The sequence below is a fragment of the Melospiza georgiana genome, chromosome 20, assembly GCF_028018845.1.
Source record: "Melospiza georgiana isolate bMelGeo1 chromosome 20, bMelGeo1.pri, whole genome shotgun sequence".
NCBI lineage: Eukaryota > Metazoa > Chordata > Aves > Passeriformes > Passerellidae > Melospiza > Melospiza georgiana.
This window is the reverse complement of record NC_080449.1, coordinates 1228398-1238224: the sequence shown is the minus strand read 5'-3', so window position 1 is coordinate 1238224 and position 9827 is coordinate 1228398. Positions and strand designations below refer to the sequence as shown.

The window sequence follows — 9827 nt, the reverse complement described above, 5'->3', positions numbered from 1 at the left end:
TGGTGTAAAGCCACCAGAGGTGCTGTTGTGGACCCGAGACCTGCCTGGGGTCAGGTGCTGCCTTCCTTCCATTCGGGATCATGGAGAGCAGTCACAGGTGTTGCGCAGGGCGTGTGTTTGGCGCCGGGACACTGCTACGCTGCCAGTGGGCACTGGGATCCAACCTGCTGCCTTAGCGGCTTCTGCCCACTGCCGGTGGTGGTGCCGGGAGCGATTGGTGCCCGTGAGTTTGCAAAAGGAACGATTTCCCCTCCTCCCTCCCGTCCGAGGCCGCCATGGCCCCTGAGGGGATGGAGCTGGACCAGGGCGCCCCCTGCTGGCCGGGAATGCTCCCTGCAGCGCCCCCGCTGGCCCCGGGTATAATGGCTGCAAAAACCAACAGCGCTGAGCGGGATGGAAAGTTCTGGGTTTGTGTTGTTTGTTCTGTTCTGGTTTATAAACTTCCCACTGAAGAGCTGTTATTCCTTTTCTTACACTTTTGCCTTTAGGCCCCATCATTTTTGAAATTAAAAAATCTTTTTGACATGTGTTGTCTTTTGATTCCAGGAGAGTTCCCATTTTCCTTGGCAGATATTTCTCATTTAAATGAGGTGCCAACTCCTGGGTTCCAGCCTGGATGGGACAGACACCTCAAGGGGAGACACGGTCAGGCACTTACCCACCTCATGCTCTGCCTTTTAAGCCAGTTGGGCCACCAAGGGCCCTCTCCCCAGGTGGCACTTCTGGTCACCCGGCCACTAAGGAGCTGGCTTTGGCCGAGCATCACACTTTCCTCAGTGTGCCACAGCTGGCAGACTGATGAACAGACAGGGCCCTGTCTCACCAAAAGCAGGGCCTTACCCATCCCTTCCACACATAGGTGTTCCAAAATGTCTCCAGACATCAAGCTTTTCCTGTTGCTGACACACTGTGGGATCTCAGCACCTCAGGATGGAGGTGCAGAGTGGCCAAGAACACCCTTGGGGGGCTCGGGAGTCCTGGAATGTTGCCAGAAGTGTCTGGTGGCTGGACTTTGATCCTACACAGGAGATGACACCTGTATGAGGACTGAGAGGATTTCACTGGGGTGAATGGTGAAGGGATAAGTTAATTAGAGTGTAAAACACAGGGTTTAGGATTTCTGTACAGGGGGGGTCTACAGAAGTAAGATGGAGGAATTGGGGCGTGTCCTGTCCTTCTTCTTCTTCTTCTTGGCCTCCATCTTCTGTGGTGATGTTGGCACTTTGCGATTGGTCTTTACTAGAAGTGCACCGGTTAATAAGGGTAGAAGGTATTGGGGAAAAATTATAAATATTGTATACGTAACTTCGGGTATAAAGATAAGTGACCGCCCCGGGGGCACGCCGTGTGCCCATGGCTGACTTGCTGTGCAGACCTCTGTCGGGCTGAAAGAAAATCTTTTAGATAAACAATTAATAAACACCGAGACCGAAACAAGATCAGAAGTCTCTTCTCGTCCTTTGAAGCGCCGGGCTGTCCAAGGCCACCCTGGGCCTTTCCAGGCCACCTAAACAGCCGAGAAACCGACAACACCCCACCCTGTGGCATGGCCTGATCCCGACTGCCCTGGCAAAGGAGGAGGCTCTGGAACACCCACAGGGACTTTGTGTCATCCTGGTGTGGGGAACACAGCAGATGAGGGGCTCAGGACAGGGGACTAGAGAATGCAGAGCCTCCTGAAAGCCACTTTGGCCATCAGAGCAAGGGAAGTGAGTACATCAGGGCCCTGCCAGCTTCCTCTGCTGGAGGAAACGTGCTTGGGCGAGTGTTCAGGGTATGTTCCTTTTTGGTGTCTTTCCCTGGAAATTGTTCCTTGTGTGACTATTGGGACTCTGAACCTTGTTGCTGTTGCTGTTGGTTTTATTCTCTCTGGTTGCTGTGTCAGGAAATTGTTCCTCTCTCAGCCCTTTGGGATCCTTGTGCCCCCACAGGGAGGCAGAGGGGCAGTTTTGAGTGGCAGCACACACACGAGTGGGTGCCCATGGGTGGGGACCCTCAGTCCCCCCGAGTTCCCCCCAGTGTCACAGCACATTCCCGTAGATGTCACCAGGTTCCTGCGGTCGCCCCTGGTGTCCCCGCAGCTCCGCGTAGGTCACCTGGGGATCCTGGAAGGTGGTGGCATGGGGGGACACTGTGAGAGACATGGGCTGTGGGATCTGGGTGGGGTGACACTCGTGGGTCATGTGTTCCCCTGCGTGTGTCCCCCCCGTACTCACCCCCTGCCCTCTTGGTGATCATGACGCGGGTGTACAGAACCTCCCCCTCCTCTGGGGGGGCCAGGGGATCCGGGGGGGCCCTGAGGGAATAAAGGGGATGTGGGGGAGGGGATGGGAGGTCTTGGGGGTTGGGGTAAAACAGGAGAGTGTGGTTTGAGCCCCGCACTCACATGTCCTGGTTCTTCCTGGCAGCTGCAATGGAAGTAGGGGCGGGGCGACTGTGGGGTCCCAGGGCCCTGACCCCTCTTAGGATTCCTGAACCCCTTCAAGACCTCCAAGTACTCCTGAAGCCCTCCAGAATCCATGAGCCTCCCTCGTGTCCCCAGACAACTCACACTCAAGAACCCAAATCCCAGGAGGGACAGAGACTCCTCCCAAAATCCCCAGGGCCTTAGAAAGAATCCCCAACATCCCTGCAGGACCATCCAGCACCTCCCCAAACCCAACAGGAACCCTAGCCATAGTCACAATTGTGGTGCTGTGGGTATTTCCCTATGGTTTCTCCAATTCTGTGGGCCTCTACAGCTCCCCGGGCGCCCTGTCCCCCCATTGTCACCCACCCACACTGTGCCATCGGTGGCAGGCCACAATGACACCCACGAGCAGGAGCAGGAACAAAAGGGCCCCACCGACCCCTGCAGCCACTGCAAGAAACAGAGGGGGACACATCAGGATCACCCATAACCCCTGGGGTCCTGCACTCCCTGGTGACCCCATGTGACCCCCCCTGTGACCCTGGGTGAGCCAGGTGTCACCTCCAGGGCCAGCTCAGGGCTGAGTGCCTGGAACACGCGATGCCCGTCCTGTCCCAGCTGGTTGGTGGCCACGCACTGGTAGGTGCCCGAATGTCCAACATCGATGTCCCTGAGCTCCAGGAGGGGACCCTAGGCCACCTCCTGCCCATTGTGCAGCCAGGTGAAGGTGACAGGGGCTGAGCCCACCTGCACTGAGCAGCGCAGGGTCACATTGTCACCTGCATGCACCTGGTGTGACAGGGGACCAGGGGTGATGGTGGCATTGTCCACGGGCACTGCCGGGACAGAGACAGGGTTGGCACCTGGCGAGGTGGGATGGGGGTGCGGTGGGTGGGGTCATCCCCAGCCCGAGGGTCCTGCTCACCCAGGACGGTGACATTCAGGGGGTCACTCTCGGCCACGCTGTTCCCGTCACTGACCCGGCACCGGTACTGGCCGCTGTCATTGTCCCCAAGGTGTCCCAGCTCCAGGTGGGGTCCGATGCCCAGCAGTGCCCCCGAGCCCTCCTGGTGCCAGGAGAAGGACACGGGACCTGTCCCTATGGTCACTGCACAGCTCAGCACCAGGCTCTCGCCGAGTGCCACCTGTCCCCCAGGGGGCTGCACTGACAGGGACACCGCCGAGGGCGGGACCCCTGCGGGAGAGTGGGACACCAGGGGACAGTGAGGGACCCGGGGGGGTGTCCAGGAGGGGCAGGGGAATTCCAGTGAGGGAGAGGGGGTGCCGAGATTGGGTGGAGGGAGTCTTAGAAAGGAACCTCGAGAGATGATAAGGGGGTCAGGGAGGGAACACCTGGAGAGGGAGGTGGGCAACACCAGGAAGGGTACGGGGACCATGGGAGGGGATGGTGAGACTTGGGCAATGTGCAGAGACCTCAGAGAGGGGTGGAGAGACCCAGGGATGGGGGAGGGGACCCAACGAAGGATGGAGGGAAACACAAGCCAGGAATGGGGGGAGCTTAGGAGCAACCCGGGGCAGCGATGGCAGGACACAGAAAATGCACCAGGGAAGGATGAGGGTACCCATGTACGGGCTGCGGGTCCTGGGGAGAGACCCGAGAAAGGATGGGGGCGGGTCAGGGAGGGATCTGGAAAAGGTTGGGTGCCCCAGAGCAGGCATCAGGGAGGGCTGGAGGGTGCCAGGCAGTGTGGGGGACCCGAGGCATCTGTGGGGGCTCCCCGTGCCCATCCCCACACTCACTGCACACCGTGACAAGGAGCCGGTTGTTGCTCTTCTGCACGGACCCCCTCCTCGGACTGCACCTCACAGCCATAATGCCCTGAGTGGGAGACCCTCACAGCGGGCAGCAGCAGCTGCGGGGACCCCTGCGGGTCCCCCACCACCTGCCCGTCCCGGTAAAACACGTGCAGGAGGGGGGCTCGGGGCCGCAGGGGGTGGGGGTGCTGAGGCAGCTGAGAGTCTGGGGGGACCCCTCAGTGAGCTCGCGGGGACCCTCCAGCTCTGGGACCGAGAAGAGCTCTGGGAAGGAGAGGAGAGGTGAGGACTGTGAATCTGAGTGCACTGGGAAGTGGCTTTGGGGTTGTCAAGATATTGGAGTTCCAGTCGTGTGGGTGCTCACCTTGCACTCTCACTGTCACTGGTGCTGACCGTGACTGCCAGGACCCCACCAAGCCCTCCCATCTGTAGCGGCCGCTGTGGTGCAGCTGCAGAGGTGAAAGGGACAGCTTGTTCCCCCTGAGGGACCCCCCGAGATCTTTCTCCTCCCGGTAAAATTGCACCCTGGTGAGATGGTTGTCCTGCCGGCACCGGCAGCGCAGTGTCACGGTGTCCCCCTCGAGCAGTGCCCGCGCTGGAACCTGCAGCACCAGCTGGTCTGTGGGACAGGAAGGTCACATCTCACTGTTGAGACTGGTCTGGGGTGGGTGCCCATAGAACCGGGGATATGCGGGTGCTCTGTGGTGCTCTGGTATGCACTGGGATGTCCCTGTGTGCAGGGCACAGGCTCTTGTCACATGAGGGGTGTGACGCCACCTAGGGAATGGAGCCCACCCTTACCGCTCTGGGGCCCCCATGATCATTAAAGGTCTCCCCTCACCATCTAAGACGGTCACGGGGGGGCTGCGCCCGGTGCTGGGTCTGTCACACGTGTAGGTGCCACTCTCGGTGACACTGAGGCGGTTGTGTCCCTCCTGCCACCAACGCTGCCCGTCCTTGTACCAGGTGGTGGCACCGGCAGTCCCCGAGCCCTGGCAGGTCAGTGTCACCCGGTCCCACAGCACTGCTGGCCTCCAGGGAGGCTCCACCAGGAGCTGGGTGGTCTGGGCACCTGTGGGTGACAGGGGACACCAGCCTGCCCGGGCCAGTGTGGGGCTGGGGACAGCGGGGTGGGGCCATGGCATCCCCTGAGGACTCACCAGCAAGGCCGAGGGTCTGGGCTGGAAGGGAGAAGGGACAGGGCTCAGTGGGGGTGTCACCATGGGGACAGAGACACATGGGGTACAGGGTGTGGTGGCTGTCCCCAAACTGTCCCCATGGGGACAGATGCTCTTGTGGGAAAGTGTGTGGGTGGTCCCCAAAAGTCTGGACAGGCAGGGGGACATGTCTCTGTCACAGCCACCTATGTACCACATCCACGTGGCACAGACAGCTTGGGAACAGGGACGTCGAGGCCACCCTGGGCTGAGGCAGAACATGGGGACACTGTGGACACCGTGGGCATGAGGACACCACGGACACAGCCCATGCTGGCCCACGTCACCCTCACCAGCTCATGATCCCATCCCTGTGATCCCATCCCCATGGCCACATCCTCATGGTTCTTGTCCCTGCATCCCAGTTCCCTTGTCCCTATCCCTGGAGCTGCCTGAGCCCAAAGGTGCCAGTTCCCACATTCCTGTCTCCACATCCCCATCCCCATCCCCATCCCCAAATTCCCGCCCCCTGTTCCTGTCCCCAAAGCCACCCTACATCCCCAGACACACCCAGTTCCACTGTGGGTAACATGGACTGGCTCTGCTGTTATTGGGGACCTCAGGGGACCCCACCACCCCCCTGTGCCCCCTTCCCTCCCCATTCCCAGGGTATCATGCCCGTGCCCGGGGCACTCACCCCACAGGAGCAGCGCCACCTTCCCGGCCATCCCGTTGTCCCCAGCCATGTGCACTGGCTGTCACTCGCTGCTGTGGCCACCGCTCCTCTGGCTGGCGGCTCTTCGGATGAAGGGGAGGGAAGCGAGGTCAGGTTTCGACCTCATGCATAGGTGGCCCTTGGTGGGGGCAGGGTGGCCACAGGCTGGGGACAGGCTGGGGACACGGGTGGGTGGGACAAAATGGGTCATGGGGTTCCCAGGAGTTGGGAACTCGGTGGTTTTGGGGAGGCAGGAATGGGGTCACTGGTAAATTGGGTCCTGATGAGGGGGAATATCCGTCAATGGGGGTGCCATTGGAATGAGTGTCTCCATACCTGGGGGGACTCAGGGATGGGAGTCCCAGGGGAATGTGGGCTCCAAGGATTTGAGTTCATGGGATGGGAGAATGGAGGGTCCTAGGAAGATTTCAGGGGATGGAATGAACGGGAAGGGGTTCCTTGGGAATGGGGTGCTGGGCCATGGAGATCCTAGGGAATGTCAGTGTTGGGATGGGGGCTGCAGAGAGAGTGGGACATAAAGAAAGGAGGTCCCATGTTTCTGTTCCCGGGGGAATGGGGATTCCAGGGATGGGCAGTGGCTGGTTGAGCCCATGGGTTGTAACTCCTTCCCTGGGTGCTTCAGATTTTGGGGTGACCCACAGCCAGCAACACCCCCACATGGTGCCGGTGTCCAGGGTGTCATCCCAGAGAGATTCTGAGCTGCTCTGGGTCTGTGTCCCCCAGCCTCCAGTGATTTTTCCCTCTCTTTATTCCATTTCCATCATTTTACCCCTCAATTTCACAAACCCCAGTTTGTGCCTTGATGGTCCTTGGGGGCACCTGGAGCAGGAATCAGGCTGGGGGAAGCCCAGGGTGGGGAAGCCCAGGGTGGGGGAAGCAGGGGTGAGGGGTCTGCAGGGAGTGCTGGGGAGGCTCTGGGGGATGGGGGAGTGCAGCTTTTACCCCCCAACACTTTCACTTTCTGTCTCCCGCAGAAGAAGGAAAAGGCCATTTGACACCTTTCTCACATGGGGGGGAAGGGTTCTGTCCTTTGGGGGCACATCCAGGGGGCTCCTGTCCTGGGGGAATCCTGTCCCAGGGAGGACACATGCTGGGGAAGAGGGTCCTGTCATGGAGCTTGGCAGTTTTGGGGGGGTCCAGACTTCTCCATTCTTGCTCGTCCCCTGCTGGATCTGAGCCAGCAAGAGCAGCTGGGGAATGGAACCCTGAGCAGGAAGGAGGCCCCAAACTCCTGCTCCTTGAAGCCAGTGGCCATCCAAGGGTGGGGCCCAGCCATGGCCCAGCCCCACTGCACAGGGATGGCCATTGCCCAGCCCTGCTCTGGCCAGCCCCAGGTGGCAGCCAGCACCTGAGGGTCCCCATTATCCCCTTGGCTTTGATTCTGGCAGCTTTAGAGCTGCTGCCGAGGTGAGAATTCTGTGGGGGCAGAAAAGGCCTGCCTGTGGTTTGTTCAGCTCTGCAAGAAGCACAAACCCCAAAGGGAGCCCAAGCAGTGTCTCTGTGAGGGCCTTTGATGGTTTTCAGAGCAGGGCTGGCTGGAAACCGCCCCTGCAGCGGCAGCTGTGCGGGAACCAGTCTGGAAATGCAGCAATTGATCATTTTGTGCCTCTGCCCAAGGGACTGAGAGAGTCCCATAACTACTGCAAAGACAACAACAATTGGGCTCCCTTTGGGTTTTTGTGCTGCTTTAAGGTATGAGGAAAGCACAGGCAGGCCTTTTCCACCCACAGAATTCTCACCTCTGCAGCAGCTCTAAAGCTGCCAGAATAAAAGCCAAGGGGATAATGGGGACCCTCAGGTGCTGGCTGCCACCTGGGGCTGGCCAGAGCAAGGCTGGGCAATGGCCATCCCTGTGCAGTGGGGCTGGGCCATGGCTGGGCCCCAGCCTTGCATTAACAGGGGTCCCCAGGATGTGCCACCCCTGGGACAGGGACCCAGCCAGGAATGTGCAGGGATATTTCCAGAACTGTCGCCCCCTGGGACAGGACCCCCCATGCCAGGATGTGTCACCCCCTGGGATGGGATACCCCTACAACACGAGCCCCTGGATGTGCCAGTCCAGGACCGAACCACCCCCCCCCCCCCTTTGTAACCTTTGCCACTCAGCACAAATGACCTCTTCCTTCTTGTCCAGGAAAAAGAAAGTGAAACTGTTGAGTTGGTGAAGCTGAACACCTCCATCTCCCACAGCCTCCCCACCATTCCCTGCACCCCCAATCCCCATTTTCCTCCTCCCCTGGGTGCCCCCAACCCCTTCCCTGCTCAAGTGCTCCCCAGGATTGCTGAGCCAGGAACTGGTATTGGGGCTACATGGCACAAAATTGAAGAAAATAAGGAAAAAAGAGAAATAAAGAGAGGAAAAAGTCCAGGGCAGGGGAGGGCACAGAAGCAGAGCTACCCAGGACCTCCATGTGATGCCTACCTAGGAAATGAGCAACCCAGGCGGGCAGTGCTGGGCCCTCGGTCACCCCAAAATGTGAGGCATCCAGGGAAGGAGCTGTGACCCCTGGGCCCCCCCAGCTGCTGCCCATCCCTGGCATCCCCATTCCCATGGGACTCCAACCATGGGACCCTATTTCCTTCTGTCCCCCCTTCTCTGGGACTCCCAACCTTTCACTGCAATTTCTCAGAACTTCCATTCCCAAGGAATCCCATCCCGGTAATTCCAGAGCCATGGACCCCCCACTCCCTTGGGGACCTTGATTTCCCCAGGGCCCCCATTCTCACAGGGCCCCCCTTACCCCAGGCACCCCCATCCTATGCCACCACCCCATGATCAGAAATCCCTGGAGAACAAGTTGTTCATGGACCCTCATCCCCACATGTGAGTCTACCTAACCCTGGGCACCCCATTCCCCTGGACAACCATCCCTGGCTCCCTACACCACCTCAGCCTCAAATTCTGGCAACACCATTTCCCCACCATGTCCCACCATCCCCCCCATTAACCACAAGGTCCCCACCCTGCCCCCATCCTGTCCCCACCCTGCCTCCACCAGGTGCCACCTACACATGGGGACAGACGTGACCTCGCTTCCTTCCCCTTCATTCGAAGAGCCGCCAGCCAGGGGAGTGGTGGCCACAGCAGCGAGTGACAGCCAGTGCACATGGCTGGGGACAGTGGGATGGCCGGGAAGGTGGCGCTGCTCCTGTGGGGTGAGTGCCCGGGGCATGGGCCTGACACCCTGGGGATGGGCTGTGGTGAGGCAGAGGCTGGTGGGGAGGGGGCAGAGGGGGGCTGTGGTGTTCACTGAGGTCCCCAGTGCCAGGAGAGTCAATGCATGAGGTGACCAAGGTCGTGGGGTTGCCCTGGGGAGAGGAGAGGGGATTAAGGAACATGGGGACAATAAAGGGGGGACAGGGATTTGGGGAGGCATCATGGGACTGGTGAAGGTGTGGGGACATGGGCAGGGTGCCGGGGGGGCCAGGACAGGAACTGGGGGAAAAGCACCATGCAGATGGGCCCTGGGTACAGAGACCGCAGGACTGGTGGGGGTGACCTCTGCTGGCACGGGGTGGTCCTGGCATCGCCATTCCCACGCTGTCCATGGTGTCCCTGTGTCCTGCCTCAGCCTGAGGTTGCCTTGGAGCCCCAGTTCCTGAGAGGTCCATGCCACTCTGGTGTCCCCACAGGAGAAATCTGGGGATGATGCCAAAACCCATTCTCTGGGTTCTGCTGGACTGACAGAGTCACCCCCACTGAGCCCTGTCCCTTCTCCCTTCCAGCCCAGACCCTCGGCCTTGCTGG

General features: G+C 60.0%; 1 pseudogene; it reads right to left on the bottom strand.

Moving 5' to 3' along the window:
- Positions 1-2021: 2021 nt before the first annotated feature.
- On the bottom strand, positions 2022-8835 carry LOC131092020 (Fc receptor-like protein 2; annotated as a pseudogene).
- Between the last annotated feature and the right edge of the window lie 992 nt (positions 8836-9827).